This window comes from Pongo abelii, chromosome 5 (assembly GCF_028885655.2).
Source record: "Pongo abelii isolate AG06213 chromosome 5, NHGRI_mPonAbe1-v2.0_pri, whole genome shotgun sequence".
Classification (NCBI taxonomy): Eukaryota; Metazoa; Chordata; class Mammalia; order Primates; family Hominidae; genus Pongo; species Pongo abelii.
In genome coordinates, this window is record NC_071990.2 from 116,768,454 (window position 1) to 116,795,801 (window position 27,348).

A 27,348-nucleotide genomic window follows, 5' to 3' on the forward strand; every position below is an offset into this window, starting at 1 on the left:
CACTCACGTGCAAGTTTTTGTGTGCACATAAATTTTTAACTCATTTTGGTAAATAGCAAGGAGTGCAAGTGCTGGATCATATAGAAATAGTATATTTACTTTTGTAAAAAACTGCCGAACTGTCTTCCAAAGGGGCTGTACCATTTTGCATTCCCACCAGCAATAAATGAAAGTTACATTGTACACATGTACCCTAAAACTTAAAGTATAATAAAAAATAAAAAATAAGAAAGTTACTTTTGCTCCATGTTTTCACTAGAATTTGATGTTGTCAATGTTTAGGATTTTCACCATTCTAATAGGTTTTTAGTGTATCTCATAGTTTAACTGGAAATTCTCTAATGATAGATAAATAATGTGGAACATCTTTTCGTTTGCTTATTTGCCATCTGTATGTCTTCTTTGGTGAGCTGTCTCCTCAGGTGTTTTGCCCAGTTTTTAATAAGGTTGTTCCTTTCCTTATTGTTATGTTTTTGTTTGTTTGTTTGTTTGTTTTGAGATGGGGTCTCGCTCTGTTGCCAGGCTAGAGTGCAGTGGTGCAATCTCATCTCACTGCAACCTCCAACTCCATGGTTCAGCCTCCCGAGTAGCTGGGATTACAGGCACATGCCACCACTCCTAGCTAATTTTTGTATTTTTAGTAGAAATGGGTTTCACCATGTTGGCCAGGATGGTCTCAATCTCCTGATCTCGTGATCTGCCTGCCTCGGCCTCCCAAAGTGCTGGGATTACAGGTGTGAGCCACCGCGCCCAGCCATTGTTAAGTTTTAAGAGGGTTTTTTTTTTTTTGTATCTTTTAGATAATTATCCTGTATCTATGTCTTCTGAAAACATTTTCTCCCAGTCTATAGCTTATCTTCTTATTTTCTTCACATTGTCCCTACAGAGAAGTTTTTAATTTTAATGAAGTTTAGCTCACCAATTATTTCTTTCATATTTCATGCCTTTGGTGTTGTATTTAAAAAGCCATTGTCCCCTTCCTGTGTCCATGTGTTCTCATTGTTCAATTCCCATCTATGAGTGAGAACATGCGGTGTTTGGTTTTTTGTCCTTGCGATAGTTTACTGAGAATGATGATTTCCAATTTCATCCATGTCCCTACAAAGGACATGAACTCATCATTTTTTATGGCTGCATAGTATTCCATGGTGTATATGTGCCACATTTTCTTAATCCAGTCAGTCGTTGTTGTGGGGTGTGGGGGAGGGATAGCATTAGGAGATATACCTAATGCTAAATGGCGAGTTAATGGGTGCAGCACACCAGCATGGCACATGTATACATATGTAACTAACCTGCACATTGTGCACATGTACCCTAAAACTTAAAGTATAATAATAATAATTAAAAAATAAAAAATAAAAAAAATAAAAAGCCATTGCCCTGCCCAAGATGATTTAGATTTCCTCCTATTTTATTTTCAGGGGTTTTATAGTTTTGCAGTTTACATTTAGGTCTGTGATTCATATTGAGTTAATTTTTGTGAGAGTGTAAGGTTATTATCTAGATTCTTTTTTTTTTCTTTTTTGCATTTTGATATCCAGTTGTTCCTGCACCATTTGTTGAAAAGACTCTCTTTTCTCTATTGTATTGCTTTTGCTTCTTTGTCAAAGATCAACTGACAATAGTTGTATGGCTCTGTTTCTGGGCTCTCTATTCTACTCCACTCATCTATTTGTCTATTCTTTCTCTAATTAATAACTGTCTTAATTACTGTAGCTTTATAGTAAATGTTAAAGAAGACAATGTCATTCTGAATTTTATTGAGTTGATTATTCTAGGTTATTGGCCTTTCCATGTAAATTTTAGAATCAGTTTGTTGAAATCCACAAAATAAGCTCCTGGAATTTTGATTGAGATTGGATAATCAACTTCATTTTAACTATGGATATTAACTTATACCTAAGGAAAATCTAATGATGGTGATTCAGATATTACATAATTAGAGAATGAGAGTGGGACATCATTACACAGAAGTAAGAGATACTTTCTAATGATGTTCAACTTCACCATGTAACTGTATATTTGTTCTATCCAGTCATATGTTTAGTTTTCGAAAGGAAAATTGGAAAATAATTCCAGAAAAAGAGTGAACCAAAGACAATACCTAAACTCTCATCCTGTCATTGGACCCCATCTTTAACTTCAAAAATAACCTGAATTACAGGAGTTTGTTATGCTACATAAAGATTGCTATAACTATTTTAAAATAACTGAATCGGTCATAATTAGACTGACACTAAAATGCAGCCACATTACAACAAGCAGCATATGTATGGAGATATCTTAATGAAGACCAAGAAAAACATTATGAAAATTCAAAGGCAAAAATCCACGATGGATGAATATTAATGTGAAATTTAAATAATAATAGCCTAATAATGAAACCAACATATACTATTAGTCATATTTGTATCTATGCTAATTAAAATATTTCAAAGATATCATAATTTTTATTGCAAGGAGTAGCTGCAATTTAAGCTTAGTTCTTTTTATTTTCAATAATTAATCAGCCACCAAGAGTGGCCTTGTTAAACAAAGGGTGCTGCACAGAGGAAATATTTCATTGCTTTCCTTTTGTTCCCTTTATGAACATAAAACTCCACTTTAGCATATATATTTTCTTGGTTTCTTTTTAAAGGTTTATCACTAAGTATATTTTAGTATTTCAAATCACATACCAAAGAAATCAGCATCTTTTCTTTGTTTAATAAAGTGACTATATTTCATAACAACAGAGCAGCATGCAATTCAAATGCAAAGAACATGAACATGGTCATGTTTTAGACTTTAACTTATGCAAAAGTTACCTCTTTCCACACTAACAAAGAATCATTTCGAAGTAACACAGAAAAAAATTGACTTTCAATTAAGCCTAAAGCATATACAAATGAAGTCTAATTAGTCCAGTCCCCTAAATGTGATCTGCAATTATGAGATAAATCTACTCACAGAGATTTATTAAACCTTATCATTTTTGAACTGAAACTTCAATGAGTCTGCCTTTAGCTGCACCCTGCAGCGACTGGCAAGGTTTTCCTAATCCTTCTGGTTCCTCAGGTGCACTTTCCCAACAAAATTCTATGAAAAAAATTATTCTGTGGTATTATTGGCATTGAGACTAGATTTTGTCAGTTAGCCCTTTTGTATTTTCCTGTACTGTGTTTCTGCTTTTCCATTTTCCTAACCAATGACAACTAGAAATGCATGGTGGTGGCTCCATATTTATCTACCAGAGAAATGAGTTTGCTGCTTGTGACATCCAGCTAATACAATCACAAAGGTTGTTCACACAGCATAAAATAGTCACGTAGGAGCAGATCGACATAGCAAAAACTTGGTAATGAGCATACCCACTATGCTGCATTCCTATTTATACTGGTCCCAGGATGGCCCAGCCTGTGAAAGAAGCATCATCTTGAAGTAATATGCTACCCAGGGAGACAACCTTGAGAAAGAGAGGCACATGCACTGATAGAAATAATAGTTTGTTAGTTCATCTTGTCCCGAACGCACAATCTCCTTAAAACATTGTCAAATGCTTTGTTCATATTTGCTTTCATTAGGCAGGGAATAAGATTCCCTGGATTTTTAACAATGTTACCAAGGAAAAGAATATTTTTTAGTTTAATGCTGTTTTTGTTTCTATTAATAAAGTCATTGAGTTGTACTCAGTTAAATATCACAAATGACTTTTTCCTCTTTAGCAGAAAAAATGATCCTCCTGCTTCACGTTTAACAAGATACAGCCTTTTAGTTGTTCTACTGGCTGCTGTGATGAAAATTTTTAGATTCATGGATACGCTCATTCTTTGTCCCCTGTGAAATGTTCACTAGGTGAGTAAGAGAAGTTAGGGTCAAAGCAAATTCAGGTGATACATAGGCATATTATGTAGTAACCCTGATTTCACTCAAAACATGAGCTTAAAAACCACATATAAGTAAATAATTAGATTGAGAACATGTATATTAATAAAAGCACTAAAACTAATTAGTACACATCCCTTGATAAGTACCAGCTTCTCTACTTTAGGGTCACACATCTATCTTTACTGTGCAAAAATTAGCCACCCTGGGGTAGCCTTCTTATCTTTTCTGTTGTATTGTAGATTTTATCTGCATACCAATCTAGCATTTGAATTTTGGGCAAGTAATGTGACACACAGAGGGGCTATTCAACAAATTTAGTTGTTGATAATGATGATAAGTTAACCAAGACAATATTAAAGCCTTGCAGACTAATATTTTTATTTCTGTCTCTCATTAACTGGCTAAATGATATATCTGAAGTTCCTGCCGCTTTTTTCAGTATACTTAGATCATTACATATTTGACCATCCCTAGATAACCTGAAAGTCTGGGTATAAATTGTGTTCACATTGTGTCCTCCTCTGCCAAAGTTGTATTAGTTTAAAAATTGGAACATGTAATGGATGTTACAGACGCTAAAGATTTTCATGTCTGCTATTACCGGTATATATTGATTGATTCCCTTGGTCTGCTTCACCAGCATTTTAAGTCTGACAAAAACTTTGGTAGAGAAAAGTGCTTAAGGAACATTCACTTCATAAATTACTAGATTAGAAAAATGAACACCTTAAAAGTGTGACTTTTTTGTTGAATTTTACAAATAGTTTATATCAACTCTGGATTTCAAAACTTATTCATTTAAATTAAAAGTATTTATTGAATAGTATGTATTGTCACTGTGCCAAGCAGTGGAGATACTGAAGATAGCAAATAAAAATAACAGATATTTAGAAAAATGCAAAGTAAAATCTTCATGAAGACAAGGATATAGTTTATTGTTTTGATCATTGTATCTTTGGTTCATACACGACACAATATTTGCTGAATAAGAAAATATGTCAGATGTTTTCTTTGATTGTGCTTATTTCGTCTCCACTAATTCTTTATAAGGTCAGCTATGTTCATTCTCATCCACTCGGAAATCAAAGTCTTTCTCATCTGTTCTGCTGTGACTCCCTCAGAATATTTACTCTCCATTTTTTTCTGTCCTCCTAGTTAGCACATGCTGCAAAGCAAAAGAACCTGATTCGACTAACCATAAGTGTGGCTCCCTAAATGCATCTTATTCTGTTATTCCATTATTGCACGTATTTTTCTGTAGAAGACATGCAGACTCAATATTACAAAACTACTAAAATCAATGCATTCGTGATATATACTTTAAGATGCTACGTGAGTAGAGAAAAGGCAGTGTTTGAGTCTCCCTGGGAAATGGGCAGGGAAGACACCACAAAGATATTGAACTGTATCTGGTAAGGGTGGGAAGAAAATGCTGTTTCACTGGATTATAGCTCAGGCTACCTGTGGGGAGTGCTGGGAGATGAAGTTGGAAAGGTGGGGAAAACCAGTCCATTACATTCCCCTCATACCCTATTAAGGGACTGAATCAAGGGAGTAGCAAAAAGAAGGGAAGCAGGAAGTAAATAGAATATTTGTTAGTGTAAGATAGACTGCAAGATGCGATGACTGATTACGTGTAGTGGGCAAAGGACCTCTAGAGAGGAATCGGAATGTTGCTGAATTTTCTGGTTAGAGTGGTAAAATGGACAGTACTCAATGATTGCAATAGGAAATTCAGAAGGCGAAGTTATACAGACTGAACTAGGATATATTTCTGACCATGTTGTTCATAGGTAAATATGTCTAGTTTTTACCTATGGCCTGTTCTGTTCTTACTTACCGCACTTTGGGTTTTATCACTTGTGTATTGGGTGCTGCCTACTAAGATCCATATGTCACTACTTGCAGATTCTAGCTACCATCTTATAGTTTCTACCATTACCCCCATCAGCAAGCACTGCAGCACAAACATGCTGTTGCTGTTTTCCTTGTGGTGGTCTTTTTAAAAACATGATTTCCAGGATAAAAATGTTAACAAATGTTAACACCTGTTAACAGGTGAACCAACTTAACCAAATTATTTGTATTTTTTTGCACTGATTTATTGTTTTTTCAAAGATATGAAACTGGAACACATAAGGTAATATTGCTGAAGTAATTACCATAAAGAAATAATGGAAGATGGTGCTGACCGAAATATAACCAAAAGGAAAAATAAAGCAATTTGGTGTCTGTGCCAGGTTGAATAGTGTTGCCATAAAATTTATGACTAACCAGAACCTCAGAATGTGACCTTATTAGGAAATACTGTCGTTGCAGATGTAATTACTTTAGTTTAAATAAGGTCATATTAGATTAAACTGGGCCCAAATTCAATGACTGGTGTCATTATAGACAAAACACAGACACAGAGAGGCACACAGGGATAGTGGAAGTAAAAAGTGAAGTGACATGTTAACAAGCCAAAGAACAGCAAGGATTGCTGCCAATCGCCAGAAACTAGGAAGAAATGAGGAGGAATTTCACCGTAGATATCTCAGAGACAATATGGCACTGCTGATACCTTGATTATGGACTTCTTATTTCCAGATCTGTGAGGGAATACATTTCTGCTGTTTTAAGCCATCTAGTTTGTGGTAATTTGTTATGGCATTCCTACAAAACTAATATAATTTATATATCATATATAATATTTGTCCAACCTAATTTCAAAACAGGTTTGACAGAACTGACAATAAAATAACATATAAAATGTAACATTGGACAAAAAGTCAATTAAATGTTAGAATTGTAATTTTGTAGTTCAGTGAAAGATTACAGATTATCAAATTAAGGAAGAGAATTTGTATTCTGAGTATGAATACACTGGCTATCACTGTTGGACAATAAGCTCCTCCCTACTCTTTCCAGTAACAAGAGATAAACAAACAAGAAAAGCATTGAAGTACAAGTGAAAGAGTGAGTATATTGCATAACACACGTTCAATGTAGATATGTTTTGTTACCAAACAGCAGGACATATTCACCTTTGTCTAGAGAGGTTATATTTTTCTTGGCAATAAATTTTAGAAGAAAACTATTTAGCTTAAGGACAAGCAACCCATATACTTCAATGACTCTTAGAACTATATAGGACAGAACAATAATTGCTGTTCATGGACATGACCCTAAGTCATCAGGGAAATGTTCTGTTCAATGTATTCTGTTTCATAAGCTGAGACTGTCTAACACATTTATAAAGTGTATATAAGTGAGCCTGAAAGAGATGACTGACAGTTACAGTCATGCCCAGTGTCAATGGGAGAAGAATTGGCAATACGACAGAGGACATTCAATGGAGTAAGGAGGGGCAGTATGACAGCTGGGTGGGGAGGGTGCAGGGGGCTGCAGATTGATGGAGAAGGGAGAGTCACCAAAAGGACCGAGACTAGAAGTGACTCTTTGCCAGAAAAAAAAAAAAATGTTGTAGAGGAGTGAAAGATACTAATCTGTGGCTAGATGATGGGATCAGTAGAGGACAGGGGTGGGGAGTGGCAACAGAGAAAGAGAAAAAGTTTTATTCATTTCCTAGTTGCTTCCATGAGGTCTGTGAGCAACATCATTATCTACCACTTACCAAGTACTTTCCATGTACCAGCCACTAAGCTAAGCTTTTTTTAAAAAAATGTACACATGTCCTTTAATCTTCAAAGCAACCCAGTGAAGTGAACATCATTATACCCATTTTATAGGGTTTGGGTAACTTCTCTCAAACTACCTAACTAGTAAATGACAAGAACAGTATTGGAGGTCAATCTTCATTGTCAACCGAGAGTCTATTCTTAACCATTTCCTTCTAAAGCCAACGCAGGGAGTCAGGCACACAGCTGTGAGGGCCAGAGACATGATATATTTATCTGTGGATGTTGAAAGGTTATACCTGTAACTGAATCCTTAGGGAAGACCACAGAAGTAGAAGGGTCCAGAAAAGACATCTAAGAAAGCTGAACCAGAAAAACGTCCTGCTTATTCAACCACTTAAAGAAATGACAGATATGCTAATGAATGAGATTTTAGTGCATGTGATAGTTTGTATTTCCAAATTTCATGTACTGAATTCTTTTACTATTATATTAGTTTAACATTCCTTTCTATTGATTATTTTCCCCAAATTCATGGTTATCTACTTTTTTTTTGAGTGGGCCACAGCTGTCCTTTATTTCAGATTCTTTTTTGCCAGAGTCAGGTTATAGATCTAAGGTCAAATAATTGTACTTATACTGAGCATCAGTAGGTGTTCTAAGGAGGTGGGGAGACTTCATCTCCAGACACAACTTTAAAATGATACCTAGAGTTGTAAGTATCAGCCACCCTAGAAAGTAGTCATGTGCCATTAAGGACTATGTCCAGGAAATTTGGGATGGGTTCTCTGACAAATGTATTACAGGGATGGATGCTCTGACAGATGTATTAGAGAGATTTTTATTAAATATAATTTAGATATGACTGTATGATTAGCTATAGATTTCTTCAGGACTTTTATTCCCAGGTTATGGCAAATAAATATTGCATTGCTAAATGAACTGAGTGAAATTACATTGCCATTGAAATATTTACGAATGTATCTTTATAAGCTTACACCCCCATTAATATCAAGAAAAAAACTGAGGTCTTGTTTGAAACAAAACCAAAAAGTGACAAAACAACCAAATGCAAAGGGTTCTAATCGATATAATTAAGAAATAAAAGATTAATTAAATGTGGTTCAGATTCTAAAACACTATGACAAAATTTTGTGTGTCTTTCAAATGCTTGAAGTTGTTTGATGGATTTCCCATGTGGCATAGAAAGTTTAACAAGGTAGACCTCACAGGGTAAAATTTAAGGTATCCTATATTTGTTTAGAGAACAAGTGCATTCATAAATCCTCATTCTTGATAGACAGAATTATATGGCTCAAAGTATTTGGTTTCAGTGTTTATACTGAATGACTTGTCCAGGGAATCACTGTGCTCTGCATACGTCATATAGTATTGGGCTTACATGGCATGAAGGACAGTCATTATTTGGGAGGAGGGGGAAGGGTTGAATGACTGGTCCTCCTTGACAGAATGACCTTGTTTAATGCCCTCTGTGCCATTCACTCCTCCATTCTTGATCAGCCAATTCCATTTATCATTCTAATTAGGCAGCATCTTGCCAGCTCAATCAGCCTCAATTACTTTAGGCCTCATTAGTGACTGACATTCTGTAACAAGTGCATCTTTGAAGGAGCAAGGTCAGATAAAGAAGTTCAGTGCATAGAGAGCAAGCACATTCCTATCTCTATACATTAGGCTTTCAAGTTTAGTAGGACATTCATAAGATATTCAAACTTTTATCTCACAGATTATAGCTGTCTGATCAAAAACATTTTGTTTGCATTTAGCATCATCTAATTGCTCTCAAAATTTGATGTCTGAATTTCTGGTCAGAGAATTTAAAACAATGTTATCACCTAAAGTCTACAGGTAATAGTTTTCTATAATGAAAATTGATTCTTTCATGGTGTTTACCTTTGTTTCATATAAGAGAATCAGCAAAATGAAACAAAAAGAAGAAAAATGCTGTTCAGAATTGGTGATCAATGGATGAGATTTTCAGTTTTCATTTATTTAAGCCTAGAAGAATACATGCAACATTATGAAATCATTGCATTTGCTAATGCTTATATATTGCCAATATCTGGAGGAATTTTTGTCATATGCTATTTGTAAAATATGGATACATATGATCAAGTTCTAGAAAATAATTTGAAAAAAAGTTAAAATCGTAGGATTATTATAATTTTACTTTGCTTTTGTTGTTTTTAATAGTGTTATATATATTTAAGGTTAGCATTTACTAAGGCTTTCAATGCTTTTTGTTTCTTTCTTAAATGCAAGTCAGGAACACTATACTCAAGGTAATATTTTGTTTATTTTTTAGCCTCAAAATTCTGAAAAGAATCCACATTTTGTTTGGAGAAAAGTTATTGGAACATAAATCAATTCCATTCAATAATATGTCAATAAATCCCTGCTACATGCCAAGCACCAGTGATTTAAGTGTGTACGAAACAAAATCTTTGTTTTCTGGAGCACACAGATAAACAAGAAGACCAATACACAGACACATAAACAAATAATTACAATGTAATGTTATCCATACAACAAAAGAGTGTTAACAGAAAACTGGGGAAGAGACATCTAGCTCTGTCCAAGATTACGGTGGATGACATCACAGAAGAAGAGGGGTTTACAGAAAATTTCAAAGATACAGAGTTGTTGAAAAGGTGGATAAAGGAAGTGAGAAAGAACCATGAAGAACAGCATTTCCTGTAGGGGAAGAATATAAAGAGGAGAGGAGAAGGATGAATTGTTGACCCAGCTGGACAACCATGGGACAGAATGGCTGACAAGAAGCTTTGAACAGCAGCCAGACACCAAGACCTTGGATGGGAGAATGAAATGCACATTTCCTGGGCTTTGCCCTCCAGGGTAGACAACCTCATTAATTAGCTACAGAAACCAAGGTCTGAGGTTCCAACTTTGCTCCTCAATCGTTCATCTCTTTTTCCCTGCTTTACCTGCCATCAGGTACTAACCCCTTACTTGTAGGTTTCTTGTTCTGAGTTTGAGTCCAGATATTTTATTTGTTCTACATAATTTGACTTAGGGATAAACACTGTGATATGACCTCAGCCTTGAATCCCCTGACTATGGTCCTGATGGCTGCCATATGTACAATAGAGGTTCAGATATTCTCTCTTCCCAAGGCCAGCCAAGACACATTTTTCTGTTTGTACCTGTTATGATGTGTTTAGAGAAAATTATACTTTTCAATGGGACTGTACATTGTTTAATTGAATTCAATATTAATAAATAAAATTTAAAACATATTCCACAAATGAGGCTAAATAATATTCAAAGTGTTATTATAAATCCATTATAGTGTCTTCATAGAAACACTGCTCATAAACTGTTCCTTTTTCAGCAACTGCAATTTTGTTGTTGTTGCTTTAGGAAAAGTTTTATTATGGTTATAGAACAGAATTGAAGTATATTTGCAAGTTGATATAAAGATATTTTCTGAGAACAAATTCCAAATGTGAGAATTTGTAGAAACTTTCAACTGTCATATAAAAAGAGTTTAAACATACTTTCAGATTTCTTCCAACAAATGAGTTACAATATGCAATATGCACCCATGGTTAATGGAAAATTATCCTAAAATGAGAATCATTTCATGTGACTAAACAAATTCCCAATGAGAAGCTAGGCACATCTAAAAGACGTTGTCTTTTCCAACTGTCAAAAGATATCAAATATATTAAAAAATGACCTCAATGATTAAGTGTACTAACCTGAATAACATTGGTTCAGTTTAATATTTAAACCTACGTACTTAGAAAATTAAGCTCGGGGAGGCTCCAAGAAGGCCAACTAGAAACAGCTGCAGTAGAAGGCTCCCACCAAGAACAACAAAAACGGAGAGTGAATCCTGCACCATCAACGGAAGTATCCAGGTTCTCTCATTAGGGCTGACTAGACAGTTGGCATGACCCACAGAGAGCGAGGAAAAGCAGGATGGTGCGACCACCCACCTGGGAGCCACATGGGGTAAGGGAGCTCCCACCCCCAGCCAAGGGAGGAAGTGATTGTGCTGTCCTGCCTGGGAAACCATGCTTTTTCATGGATCTGTGCAAGTTGCGGATCAGGATATTACCCTTGTGAGCCCATGCCACCCAAGCCTTGGGTCTCAAGCACAGAACTGTACAGATTCTCAGCTGCACTCGGCTGGAGACTGCCTAAGATTACGAGTTCCCGGGGTAGGGGGAAGTGTGGCCATCGTTACTGCGGCTGCCTGCTGCTAAAGATGACTGAGCTCTTGTGGGTGAAGGGTGGCAGTCATCACTGCAGCTCCAGCCCGCTATTTTCCCCTGTGGGTGACTGGACGGATTGGACCCAGGAGGAATTTCCCACAGTGCAGCATAGCGGCTGTGGCACATCGTGGCCAGACTGCCTCATTAGGCTGGACCTGGCCCATCCCTCCTCACCGGGCAGGGCCTCCCTGCAGGAATTTCAGCTACTCCAGCCAGGAGTTTAGGGACAGAACTCTGATATCCTTGGGACTGAGCCCCTGGAGGCAGAGGTGGCCGCAGTCACCGCAGATCAGCAGACTTAGTCTCCCCCTGCTGGCTCTGAGGAATCCAGGCAGGCCGGAGGAGTGGGATTTTCCACCAGTGCAACGCACCGCCTCTGCCATTGCACCGCCTCTGCCAAGGTGCTGCCACAGTGCTTCATTAAGCAGGTCCTGGGTCCTGTAACCCCTGACTGGGTGAAACCCCTCCCAACAGGGATCGCCAGATACCTTACACAGGAGAGTTCCCGCTGGCTGGCATCAGGTAGGTGCCTCTCCGGGACAGAGATCCCAGAGGAAGGAGCAGGCAGCCATGTTTGCTGTTCTGCAGCCTCCACTGGTGACATCTCCAGGTGCAGGAGGGTCCCAGGTGACTAAGTTCTGTAGTGAACCCCCAGCAAACTGCAGCAGCCCTGTGGAAGGGGGGCCTGAGTCTTAAAAGAAAAACAAACAAACAGAAAACAACATCAACAAAAAGTCCCCACAAAAACCCCAACCATAGGTTAGCAGCCTCAAAGATCGAAGCTAAATAAACTCACAAAGATGAGAAAGAATCAACAAAAAAAGGTGAAACTCAAAAAGTCAGAGTGCCTCTTCTCCTCCAAATAATTCCAACACTTCAGCAAGGGCACAGAACTGGGCAGAGGCTAATATTGATGAATCAACAGAAGTAGGCTTCAGAAGGTGGGTAATAATGAACTTTGTTGAACTAAAGAAGCATGTTCTAACCCAATGCAAAGAAGCTAAGAACAATGATAAAACATTGCAGGAGCTGTTAACCAGAATAACCACTTTAGAGACAAACATAAATGACCTGATGGAGCTGAATAACACAACACGAGAACTTCACAATGCAACTAGAAGTATCAATAACTGAATAGACCAAGCAGAGGAAAGAATTTCAGAGCTTGAAGACTATCTTTTTGAAATAAGACAGGCAGACACGTTTAGAGAAAAAAGAATGAAAAGAAATGAACAAAAACTCTGACAGCTATGATTATGTAAATAGACTGAACTTGAGACTGATTGGGGTACCTGAAAGAGATGGGGAGAACAAACCAAGTTGGAAAACATACTTCAGAATATCATCCAGAAGAACTACCCTACCTAGCAAGACAGCCCAAAAGTCAAATTCAGGAAATCCAGAGCACTCCAGTAAGATACTCCATGAGAAGATCAACCTCAAGACACATAATTATCAGATTCTCCAAGGTCAAAATAAAGGAAAAAATATCAAGGGCAGCCAGAAAAAAAGGCCAGGCCATCTACAAAGGGAAGCCCATTAGACTAACAGTGGACCTCTCAGCAGAAACTCCACAGGCCAGAAGAGATTGGGTACCAATATTCAACATTCTTAAAGAAAAGAATTTCCAACCCAGAATTTTATATCCAGCCAAACTAAGCTTCATAAGTGAAGAAAAAATAAAATCCTTTTCAGACAAGCAAATGCTGAGGGAATTTGTCACCACCAGGCCTGTCTTGGAAGAGCTCATGAAGGAAGCATTAATATGGGGGGAGGAGGGGAAGAAAAAACCATCACCAGCCACTGGAAAAACACACTGAAGTAGAAAGACCAATGGCACTATGAAGCAAATACATCAACAAATCTGCAAAATAACCAGCCAGCATCATGATGACAGGATCAAATTCACACATAACAATGTTAACCTTAAATGTTAATGGGCTAAATGCCCCAATTAAGAAACAGAATGGCTAACACAGTGAAACCCCGTCTCTACTAAAAATACAAAAAATTAGCTGGGCGTGGTGGCGGGCGCCTGTAGTCCCAGCTACTCGGGAGGCTGAGGCAGGAGAACGGCCTGAACCCGGGAGGCGGGGCTTGCAGTGAGCCGAGATTGTGCCACTGCACTCCAGCCTGGGCGACAGAGCGAGACTCCGTCTCAAAAAAAAAAAAAAAAAAGAAACAGAATGGCAAGCTTGAAAAAGAGTCAAAACTCATTGGTGTGCTATATTCCAGAGACCCATCTTAAGTGAAAAAACACACATAGGCTCAAAATAAAGGGATGGAGGAAAAATTACCAAGCAAATGGAAGACAGAAAAAAAAGGGGTTGCAATCCTACTTTCTGACAAAACAGACTTTAAACCAACAAAGATCAGAAAAGACAAAGAAGGGCCTTACATATGGTAAAGGGATCAATTCAACAAGAAGAGCTAACTATCCTAAATATATTGTACCCAATATGGAGCACCCAGATTCATTTAAAAAAGTTCTTAGAGGCCTACACAGAGACTTAGGCTCCCACACAATAGTGGGAGACTTTAATACCCCATTGTCAACATTAGATCATCAAGACAGAAAATTAAGAAAGACATTCAGGACTTGAACTCAGCTCTGAATCAAGTCGACCTGATAGACATTTACAGAACTCTCCAGCTCAAATCAACAGAATATACATTCTTCTCAGTGCCAAACGGCACTTATTGTGAAATCGATCACATAATTGGAAGTAAAACACTCCTCAGCAAATGCAAAAGAATTGAAATCATAACAGACAGTCTCTCAGACCACAGCACAAATTAGAACTCAGAGTTAAAAAACTCACTCAAAACCACACAACTACATGAAAATTGCACAACCTGCTCCCTAATTACTCCTGGGTAAATATGAAATTAAGGGAGAAATCAAGAATCTCTTTGAAACCAATACAAACAAAGAGACAACATACCGGACTCTCTTGGACTCAGAAAAAGCAGCTTTAAGAGGGAAATTGTAAGCACCAAATGCCCACATCAAAAAGCTAGAAAGTTCTCAAATCAACACCCTAACATGACAACTAAAAGAACTAGAGAACCGAGAGCAAAAATCCCCAAAGCTGGCAGAAGACAAAAAATAACCAAGATCAAGGTGGAGCTGAAGGAGATAGAGACATGAACAACCCTTCCAGTGAATCTAGGAGCTGTTTTCTAGAAAAAATTAATAAAATAGATAGACTGCTAGCTAGATTAATAAAAAAGAAAAAAGAATCAAATAGACACAATAAAAATGATAAATGGATATCAACACTGACCCCACAGAAATACAAACAACCATCTGATAATACTATAAGCAACTCTATGCAAATAAATTTGAAAATCGAGAAGAAATGGATAAATTCCTGGACACATACATCCTCCCAAGACTGAGTCATGAAGTTGAATTCCTGAATAGACCAATGAGTTCTGAAATTGAGGCAATAATAAATAGCCCACCAACCAAAAATAAGCCCAGGACCAGATGGATTTATAGCTGAATTCTACGAGAGGTACAAAGAGAAGCTGGTACCATTTCTTCTGAAATTATTCCAAACAATTGAAAAGGAGGGAATTCTCCCTAACTCATTTTATGAGGCCAGCATCATCCTACTACCAAAACCTGGCAGAGATACAACAACAAGTAAATAATAAAAACTTCAGGCCAATATCCCTGATGAATATCAATGCAAAAATCCTCAATAAAATACTGGCAAACCGAATTCAGCAGCACATCAAAAAGCTTATCTACCACGATTAAGTCAGCTTCATCCCCAGGATGCAAGGTTGGTTAAACATACGCAAATCAATAAATGTAGTTCATCATATAAACAGAACTAAAGACAAAAACCACATAATTATCTCAATAGATGCAGAAAAGGCCTTTGATAAAATTCAACATTCCTTCATGTTAAAAACTCTCAAGAAGCTAGGCATTGAAGGAACATACCTCAAAATAATAAGAGCCTATATAACAAACTCACCGCCAATATCATACTGAATGGGCAAAAGCTGGAAGCACTCCCCTTGAAAACTGGCACAAGACAAGGATGCTGTCTCTCATCACTCCTATTCAACATACTATTGGAAGTTCTGGTCAGGGCAATCAGGTAAAAGGAAGAAATAAAGCATATTCAAATAGGAAGACAGGAAGTCAAACTTTTTCTGTTTGCAGACAACATGACTCTATATCTAGAAAACCCCATTGTCTCAGCCCAAAAGCTTCTTAAGCTGATAAGCAACTTCAACAAAGTCTCAGAATACAAAATCAATGTGCAAATATCACAAGCATTCCTATACACCAACAACAGACAAGCAGAAAGCTAAATCATGAATGATCTCCCATTCACAATTGCTACAAAGAGAATAAAATGCCTAGGAATACAGCTAACAAGGAAAGTGAAGGAGCTCTTCAAGGAGAACTACAAACTACTGCTCAAGAAAATCACAGAGGACAAAAACAAATGGAAAAACATTTCATGCTCATGCATAGAAAGAATCATATTGTGAAAATGTCCATACTGCCTGAAGTAATTTATAGATTCAATATTATTCCCATTAAACTACCATTGACATTCTTCACGAAATTAGAAAAAAACTACTTTAAAATTCATATGGAACCGAAAAAACAGCCTGCATAGCCAAGACAATCCTAAGCAAAAAGAACAAAGCTGGAAGCGTCACACTACCCAACTTCAAACGATACTACAAGGCTACAGTAACCAAAACAGCCTGCTACTGGCACAAGAACAGACACACAGACCAATGTAACAGAATAAAGATCTCAGAAATAAGACTGCACATCTACAATCATCTGATCTTTGAGAAACCGAACAAAAACAAGCAATGGGGAAAGGATCCCCTATTTAATAAATAGTGCTGGGAAACTGGCTAACCACATCCAGAAAATTGAAACTGGACCTCTTCCTTACACCTTATACAAAAATTAACTCAAGATGGATTAAAGACTTAAATGTAAAACCCAAAACTAAAAATCCTGGAAGAAAATCTAGGCAATACCATACAGAACATTGTTACAGGCAAAGATTTCATGAAAAAAAAAACACCAAAAGCAATTGCAACAAAAGCAAAAATTGACAAATGGGATATAATTAAACTGAAGAGCTTCTGCAAAGGAAAAGAAACTATCATCAGAGTGAACAGACAACCTACAGAATAGGAGAAAATTTTTGCAATGTATCCATCTGACAAAGGTCTATTATGCAGAATCTACAAGGAACTTAAACAAATTTACAAGAATAAACAAGCAATCCCATTAAAAAGTGGGCAAAGGACATGGATACATCAAAAGAAGACATTTATGCAACCAAGAAACATATGAAGAAAAGCTCAACATCACTGATTATTAAAGAAATGCAAATCAAAACCATGATAAGATACCATCTCATGCCAGTCAGAATGGTGATTATTAAAAAGTCAAGAAACAGCAGATGCTGGCGAGGCTGCAGAGAGATAGGAACACTTTTACACTGTTGGTGGGAATGTATATTAGTTCAACCACTGTGCAAGACAGTTTCATGATTCCTCAATTACCTAGAACCAGAAATAACCATTTGGCCCAGCAATCCCATTACTGGATATATACCCAAAGGAATATAATTCATCCTATTATGAAGACACATGCACATGTATGTTCATTGCAGCACTATTCACAATAGCAAAAATGACATGGAAGCAATCCAAGTACCCATAAATGATAGACTGGATAAAGAAAATGTGGTACGTATACACCATGGAATACCATGCAGTCATAAAAAGGAACGAGATCATGTCCTTTGCAGGGACATGGATGGAGCTGTAAGCCATTATCCTCAGCAAACTAATGCAGGAACAGAAAACCAAATACCACATGTTCCCACACATAACTGGCAGCTGAACAGTGAGAACACATGGACACAGGGAGGGGAACAACACACACTGGGCCTTGGGGGTGGAGGAAGGGAGAGCATCAGGATAAATAGCTAATGCATGTGGGGCTTAATACATAGGTGATGGGTTGATAGGTGCAGCAAACAACAATGGCACATGTTTACCTATGTAACAAATCTGCACGTCCTGCACATGTATCCCAGAACTTAAATTTTTAAAAAAGAAAATTAAGCTAGGACACATGTTGTTAAACATTTCATATTTTTCAAATAACCAGTCTACTTCATTATATTATTACACTGAAGAAAATAGAGTGCTTCTACAGATGATATAAACTTTGTTCATTTTATCCCCAACAATTCACGAGCAAGATTTGCGTACTAACAAAAGAGAACAGGTTTTATTTGCAGCCACCTTCTTCTATTGCCTCTTCTCCAATCCTTTTAATTTTCTGGGGAAATTTAATTTGCTGGGGAAGCATAATTTTCATTGTATCCATTGTTTTCCATCTTCTGCAGGACCTGTGAAGCTTAGCTGCATTCTGCTAAGTTCTTGCTAACCATTACTCAATCTCCATCCTTCATAATGTGACAGTCATTTCTTTCTTTCTGCCATGAATTGATTAATGTGATACCCACTCTTAACCTGTGCTTCTGAGACTGCTTAGTGTGCGTAACCTAGTAAACATCAGATAAAAGCCTACAGTACAGCTCATTTGCAACACTGCTTATGGTCCTGGCTGGGAAAATACACTGGAAGATATCCAGCTGTGTGTATAAATCAATTCCTTTCACACCCATGAAAAGCTGGGTATTCCTGCCAGCTGGAGCCGTTGGCAGATGGAAGGCTGTGTGTGAAAACTTCTACAGTTGTTTGCACTAGTTCTAGAAAACATAAAGAGAATTACAGCAAAGAATAGTGAAAAATATTTCAGCTTTGTGCACTACTACTCTGCTGAAAACCTATGCTTCAAAAAGTGATACATAACAACTTGTAAAGCCACATAGAGAAATTTGGATCTGCTGCAGGATTTCCATTTATCTATTTAATTTGTTTTAGCACTCAATAGCTTTTTATTTTCTTCCATCTATAGAAAGTTTCATAACCCTTTCTGCATATCTCAAAGATTAAAGTGCAAAGTGAGAATACTAAAAATTTTATTAAGCACAAAGTGCTATGCACAAGCTTGACTATTGACAGTTTAGTTGCCACCACCTGCGTATTACCTGTAGTAGAAGAATAGCCAATATTAAAATTTCCCTGGGTTATGGTGGAGCATTTGTATTTTTGGAAGAATTTTTTAATCCAAATTTCTACTACCATATACTTCTCAATTAAGAACAGAAAAAAACACTAAAATATTACAATAAACTCTAAAATAATATGAGCCTATTTACCAAAAGTACTGAGTGAACACTACCACATGTCCTTAATCTTTGTGGGTAGCTCTGAAAGAAGTCTCTGGGTAACATCATGGTTGTTGTTTATACATGCTATATTCTTTTCTTAGATGTTATTTAAACAAATTTTTAAAAATTTTTATACTTAGAAAAACAAGTGAATCACTATTAACAAAACTAAAATAAGTATCTAATGTATGTCCAGAGATCCAATAAAGATGGTCATTCAGAATGTTGAAGGAAAACAACCCCAAGAGCAGAGATGGCAAACAAACTTCATCTTTCATACCAGCTCTCATCAATTAATTGTGGCCTCCAAAGCTGTTCATGGAGCAGAATTTTGAGGCCTTACCAAATTCAGCTGGAGAAAATATGGATTTATTACTAATATCTGACAGTAACATAGCCAGGACAGTGTTGAAGATCTCCTGTCTACATATTTTTTAAATATAGTTTCACAGACCAAAGTGAAAGAAATTAAGGTATAGTAGAAATCAGAGACTAAGAAGAAAACAAATTTGAAAATGACACCAGGTACATGTGTTTGTTATTAAAAATCTGCTATTGACACTGGCAACAAGAAAATTAAAGAAAGGCTGGACAAGAAGTCAGAAGATATTTTATAAGATGATATGTTTTTTAAATAGAATTACAAGGTAACCTCAGAGTTTAGATACTGATTAAGCCCCAGAATGAAAATCGTTTGCCCTGTTATAAATGTCTGTGTCATCAGGAATTGACTGATACTAAAGTCAGTTCTCAAATACTTAATAGCTGATTGAAGGGCGTGGGAGATGCCCAAGAATATTTGATTGACTTGCTCTTCAGAGGAGGGCAGTATTAAAGATTAATTTTTAATTATGGTCTATTATAAAGTCAACCAGACAGAAAATATTGCCAATATTATCTACAGACACGTCATTATATTCATGGATTATTGAAGCAGGAAGGTACTAAGAAAAGTCTATTTTTAATTTGGATCAAATATTACTCCAATTTTGGAAGCAATAACAAGAAGAATAATAGCCTGGGAAAATTTAGAGTGCTGAGCCCAAAATACCATGGAAAATCCTACTCAATTGATTCTAGCCTGCCATTCTATTCTCTCTAGCCCATAGGACACCACTGTTTTAGTCAGAGTTCTTCAGAGAAACAGAAGAAATAGTGGGTGTGTGTGTGTGCGTGTGTGTGTGTGTGTGTGTGTGTGTAAAGAAACCTATTTTAAGGAGTTGGCTCAGGTGATTAGGGAGGCTGGTAAGTCCAAAACCTATGGGTGGACTTTGCTTTGCTTTACTCAAAGTCCATTGATTTAAATGTTAATCTCATCCAAACACACCCTCAATAAAACATCCATAATCATGTTTGACCACAGTATGTGGCTGTGTCTCAGCCAAGCTGACACATAAAATTAAGCATCACAACCATCAACCAAAGAGAAATGAAGAAACCACAAAAGTCAGTCCAAAGTTTGATATGTCCTTACTATGTGAAAGCATCATGGAAACTTAGAATGTGTCTTCTTTGCTTGAGGATTCAACTAGATTAAGTTCTTCAACTATTTGTTGCACATTATTGCAGATTGTATTCTATAAAAATGAATGCAACAATATCTCCCAGTATCCACTTTTCCATGTGACTTTGTTATTTTCCCATCAAGAGGAGGGGTCTAATTTCCTTATCTTTGAATCTGGGCTTTCCTTGGCAATTTAATTTTAACCAATAGAATTCAGTGGCAGTGACATTTCCTGACTTCTGAATGTAGGTCAGAAAAAAACAGGACCATTCCCCTTGGTCATTTGAGCACTCACTCTCAAGATGCTTTCCCGTCACAGGTGCCCTGCTGTGAGAAGTCAAAGGAGAGATTAAGCAGGGGCTTAGGTCAGCAGTTGCAGCTAAGTTCATAACTTGAGTTATCCTACCTCAGATTCCAAGCATCTGAGTGCAGATGCCCGAGACCATTTCAATCCTCAGTCATTCCAGTCACCCTCAGCCATGAGAATCTTCCAAGTTGAGGCCCTGGACAACATGCCGCAGAGATAAGCTACCCTCACTATGTTGGCCATAGAATACGTGAGTATAATGAAATAGTTGTCACTTTACACTACTGAGTTTGGAGTGTTTTGTTAAATTACATGGATAACCAGACCGGCTGGCAACTGTGTATAGGCAATATACTAGGCACCATGAAGGATAAAAATTTAAATTTGAAAAAGTTATTAATGTTGCATCTAGGAGTTAAAAATAGAAATATACAACTTCAGAAAATAATAAACAGCTCTTTTTTAAAAAATCGAAACAGACCAATTCCTAAGCCCCAAGGGTACATTACACTTGCTAAAAAGTGGCACGCACAGTATCAACATAATGGTAATATCGTTAACATAGTACTTTATTTTAAAAGTGAACAAAAATACAGTTTGTTGGATTTTTGCAACTCGGATCACTGGCTATGTGCCCTCACTGTTTCTTTGCACATTCTCTTTTGATGTTTTTTTCTTCGTTGAATAAAAGAAAACCCCAGACTGTTAGAGGCAATGGCTACCCAAGGCCACTATTAGCATAGGAGTAAGTAAGAGGAGAATCAAAGAGGTTTCTTCTTCTTTCCAGATGCCAGGGAAGTGGGAGAGCAGAAGGCAATCAAGCAGAATATTTCAATAATTCATTTTTCTATTTCATGTCCTTCATCATCTAATAGAACAGAATTAAAAAAAAATCTGTACAGAGAGTACCTTGTATTATAAATCTTGTTTCACTAGGTTGTAAACTCCTAAATGACAGGAAGTCTGTCTTTTTTCTCCTCATGTTTTGAATAGTGTCTTATATCCTGACCTCTCAAATATTAAATCAGTCAAGTCTTGGAACAAAGAGTATTCAAAAAATTGGTTTTTTTTTTTCTTCATAACATACTGGGTCCTTTTGCTTCCCAGCAAAGATAATGAAAGGTCTTAATCATATCATAGGTGCCAACTTTTCATTTCTCTCGCAAGTGCCTTGGTAGTAAATCCAAATCAAACTCTTACTGCAGCAAAGTTAGGTTGCTAAAATGACCGGAGTAGCAGGTCATCTTAGCCATCTTCCCTCATCTCCCAGAGAGTGGGAGATTGCTCCATAAACCACGTTCCTCGATGCTCATCCAACCCTATTTTAAGTGATGAAGATAATGGCCTAATAGCCTTTTCTTTAAGAAGTCTGTCATGTTCTTCAGTCTGGACTTTCAAAGTCTAAAGGACAGCAGCACTCTGAGACCACTCTGACTTTCAAATTTGAGGGGCTAATAAATGTCAAATGCAGGGTCAGAACATATTAAAGTAAATAGAGCAGTTTGGTCACTCTTACACACAGAGTCATATAGCAGAAGGACAACCTTGTCACTGACAGAAGTGTCTGGATAATTATTTGACCTTTCCTGTAAGACCTTGGAGCATCTTTGCTTGCAGGCATATAGGAAGCTGTCTAAGTAGAAGCCTCTCCTCTACAAAAGAAAAATGTGTGTGTGTGTGTGTGTGTGTGTGATCATTTTTTAAGAAGCATAAAAGAAATGGGAATACATGTATGTATACAAAACCTGAAAGAAAAAATAGAAAAAAATAAGATGCACCACTTAAATGGTATCATCTAGTAATACAAAAGAGAAGAAAATTTTATACAAATGAATTGCGTGTATATATGTAAAAAAACAAAACTGTGATCTTTAGACTAAAATTGAGAGTGTGTGCTATGCAATATCACATCTGAAAATGCTCAAGTTGTAGTCATAACATTTCAATACTAATTAACATTTTTCCTCAACATAAAAGTTTTCACAAATTAAGAGTATTTTGAACAGACAGGGTTGTCTAGATAATTTATGGGGTCTGTAAACAAAATGAAATTCAAGGCCCCTTGTTCCAAAATTGGAAAGAAGCTTTCACGTTTCTTCCGCAGTTCTTCTCCTAACCTATCATGGTATTTTTTGCTTGGGTTTATTTATCCACCTTTATATAAACAAATTATAAAATGTGCATATAAGTAAAATATAATATTTTATGTGTTTGTTCAATGTCACACACCCTTGGGCATGGAGATTCTTTCAGGGTAAGTGCAGACCCTGACAAGCACCAAGTATCTCACACTGGGACCCTAACGCTTCCCACACCCAGGTCCTAACCCTCACTCAGGGTAGAAGGTGACAGAGAACCCATCCTGGGGAAACTCAAGCCCCTGGCACATGCTCCTTCATCTCATCAGATTTCACTTACAAAACACAAATTCAAAAATACAATTATGAAGAATTGTATAACGGTGATTATATTATAGAGCAATAAACTCAAAGCATGGGGTCCTTCTGAGAGTGGGGCCCTGCGTGATTGCATTGGTGATATGCCCATAAAGCCAGCCCTACTAACAGGCAACATTTGGAAAATATAGCCTTTAAGCTTACTATGGTATTTAATGCAATTTAATATTATGCCTTATTGGTTCTAAGGTTGTGTTTTCTCTTGCTTGTATTCTGAAGGGTTCTTTTTTTTCTACTTTAAGGATTTTTTGTTTAAAACTTTTAGAAATTTTCTTTTGTAGAATAAACTCACTTAAAAGGATGTGATGACTTTCTAACAGGTCAATTTGGCTAGGTTGAATCCAACTGCCCTCTTGTTTATGTTTAGGATTAGAGTAGGCCTCTGGAGAAATTACAATGGGACATTTGGAGGGCAGGTGTGAAGTAGCCACCATTTTGGAGCTCATACACATTGTTGCTTATCTGTGGCTCATGTTGTTGATGAAGCAATGGCCAGGCCTCCAACTAACTTAAAGCTCCAACATCTGGCACAAGACAACAGCCATACAGGAGCTGCTTACTCAGACCCCATAATTGAATAAGGACAACTCCCTATAACAAATACACACACACACACACACACACATTCTGCTTCTCTGATTGAATTCTAACTGGTACAATGGGTTATTAACAAAACAAAAAACATTATGTGATTTGGACGCAGGATAAGTACATTTCCTAGTAATTCTATGGTTTGTATATAAAGACTGAGATAATTTCAAATAAAATTTGAAAAGTGTCCTGTGTCTTATAATCAGGCTTTAAAACATTTCTCCAGCATTTAGGACCAGATGGTTCTCAATATCCCATCTGCCTTGGTCTCCTCTGTCCCTGTTCTTCAACTCCACCTCACATGAACTCCCTGTGTGCTAGCTATTCTCCAGAATCCTTCCCTCTACAGACTTGCATCTCTTTAATTTAGAAAATGTACCCCGACTCAAAACAACAAATGCTTTTGCAGTAATATTCTCAGCTGATATCTGCATATGATGTCATCAATTTCAAATTTTACATGTATGGAGAGTTTGTCTTTTCTGGGACACATAATTTTCCAATGAAATATTCTGCTTCATTAATACCAAAAAACAAGGGAAGACAGTTTTGAAGCCCCATGATATTATGAGAAAAATGAGCTAGTCTCCAAAGAGTTGTGTATTCCAACCATGTCAATAGATATATCAATAGTAAAAGGCCTTTTCTACATCTGCAAAAGATATTTAAACTTTGTGGGACATTTTATTCTTTTTATATATTTCCATTCAACTCCTTCATAAATATAGATTGGGCAGCATTTTATATCTCCAAGAAAAGAGCTCATAAATAAGTCTCCACTGTGAATTATTTTCCAAGAAATATAAAAGTCCCAAGATAATAGGTAATAGGCAGATAGTCAATTTTAATTTATTACATCTATTCCTTAAGTCATTTTCACTCATTTTGTGTCTGTGACTCCTCTAAGACACTTTAGTTAGCTCTAGGTGAGCACATAAAATAAAGTTGCTGCTTGTCCTCTGAAAACACTGCAAAAAATGAATTATGAATATTTAGAGAGTAGCTAGCTGATGCATTTGCATTTTTGTTTTTATTTCCTGCATTTCAGCAAAGTTACAGTTTCACTTTCAAATTCCAAATTTACTTGCAAATATGAAATTACTTTGTGATTTATAATGTCTTTCTCCAAACTGGTCCTTTACTTGTGTGGAGCCTAGAGGTCTCCACACAACGGCTAGAACTTTAGGGAATTTACATAATGCCTGGAACTTTAGGGAACAACCCTACTTTTTTTCTTAATTAATATGTATAATTTTAACATGAATATTTTAAATAGTGTAAGGTCTCAAAATCTAAATATAACTAGAATACCTTTATTTTCACCCTGTCTCAACTTCTCGGAATTTCTGTCCCTACATTTGTTATGACCAATTTGGTATGTTAGGTTGCTAGTTTATTGGTATTTCGACATGGTTCACAAAGGAACTGTTACAAATATTTAAAACACATGTGAAAAAAGGTATGTAGAAATAAATTTTAATGACCAAATACCATACAAATAATTATAGGGGTTCATGACAAAAATGTATGTGGTGAAAGATAAGAAAAAATAAATTTCAATAATCAAAAATATATAAATAATTGTAGAGGTTCATGACAAAAGGGGAAAATCACAAATCTTCAAGCAATAAAAACATGTAAGCAAGGCTGTGGTCACCATTTTTCCAACAGCATATGCTTAGTTCACGCTTCTGTTTCACATTTTAGTATCTTGGAATATTTCAAACGTTTTCGTTATTATTTTTATATTGTATCTGTTATGATGATATGTCATCAGTGATCTCTGATATTATTGTAGCTGTTTTGGGGTACTACAAACAATGCCCATATGACAGCAAACGTAACTGACAATATGTGTGTTCTGACTACTCCAATGACTGGCTATTCCTCTGTCTTCCTCCTGCTGAGGCTGTTCTATTTCTCGAGACACAACAACATTGAAATTGGGACAATTAATAACCAGACAATAGTGTCTAAGTTTTCAAATGAAAGAGTCACACATATCTCACTTTTAAAAAAGGTTAGAAATTATTAAGCTTAGTGAAAAAGCATGTAAAAAGTCAAGGCAGGCCAAAAGCTTGGCCTCTTACACCGGTTGGCCAAGATGTGAATGAAAAAGGAAAGATCCTGAAAGAAATTTAAAGTGCTACTCCAGTGAACACACAAATAATAAGAAAGCAAAACAACCTTATTGCTGATATGGAAAAAGTTTGAGAGGTGTTGATAGAGGATCAAACCAGTAACAACATTCCCTTAAACCAAAGCCTAATTCAGAGCCAGGTCCTGACACCTCAATTCTGTAGACTGAGAGAGATGAGGAAGCTACAGATGAAAAGTTGGAAGGTAGCAGAGGTTGGCTCATGGTTCAGAGTTTAAGAAAACAAGTCATTTCCATGACATAAAAGTACAAGTTGAAACAGCAAGTGTTCGTGTAGAAGCTGCGGTAAGTTATCCTAAAGATCAAGCTAATATCATTGATAAAGGTGGCTACACTAAATAGATTTTCGATGTAGACTAAACATTCTTCTCTTGGAAGAAGATGCCATCTAGGACTGTCATAGCTAGAGAAGGGAAGTCAGTACTTGGATTCAAAGCTTCGAAAGATAAGCTGACTCTTTTGTTAGGGGATAATGCAGCTGCTGACTTTATGTTGAAGCCAGTGCTCACTTGCCATTCCAAAAATCCTCGGGCCCTTACAAATTATGCTACATAGGCTGGGTGTGGTGGCTCACGCCTGTAATCTCAGTACTTTGGGAGGCTGCAGCAGGAGGATCACTTGAGCCCAGGAGTTTGAGACCAGCCTGAGCAACATAACAAAACATTGTCTTTACTACAACTAAAAATAAATACATAAGAAAAATGAAAATAAAGAATTATGCTACATCTACTCTGCCTATGCTACATAAATGGAACAACAAGGCCTAGATGACAGCACATCTCTTTACAGTCTGGTATACTAAATCTTCTGAGCCCACTATTGCAACATACTTTTCAGGAAAAAAAATTACTTTCAAAATATTACTGCTCATCGACAATGTACCTAGTCACCCAAGAGCTCTGAAAGAGATTTCCAGGGAGATTAACGTTGTTTTCATCCCTGTGAACATAATATCCATTATACAGCCCATGTTTCAAGGTGTGATTTTGACTTTCAAGTCTTATTATTTTAAAATATATTTCATAAGGATATAGCTACCATAGATAATTATTTTTCTGTTGGATCTGAACAAAGTAAAATGAAAACCTTGTGGAAAAGATTCACCATTCTAGTTTCCATTAAAAACATTTGTGAATCATGGGAAGAGGTCAAAATATAAACATTAACAGAAGTTTGGAAGAAGTTGATTTCAATGCCAATGAATGACTTTGAGGGGTTTCAGATTTTAGTGGATGAAGTAACTGCATGTGGTGGAAATAGCAAGAGAACTAGA

General features: G+C 36.7%; 1 long non-coding RNA gene across 1 annotated transcript in view; it reads left to right on the forward strand.

Moving 5' to 3' along the window:
* Positions 1 to 9,922, forward strand: part of LOC129059792 (uncharacterized) — a 75,607-nt gene extending 65,685 nt beyond the window's left edge. The window contains exon 3 of the long non-coding RNA XR_008525879.2: positions 9,817 to 9,922. This is a non-coding gene — a long non-coding RNA (uncharacterized LOC129059792). The remainder of the gene's footprint in view (positions 1 to 9,816) is intronic.
* The last annotated feature ends 17,426 nt before the right edge of the window (positions 9,923 to 27,348 follow it).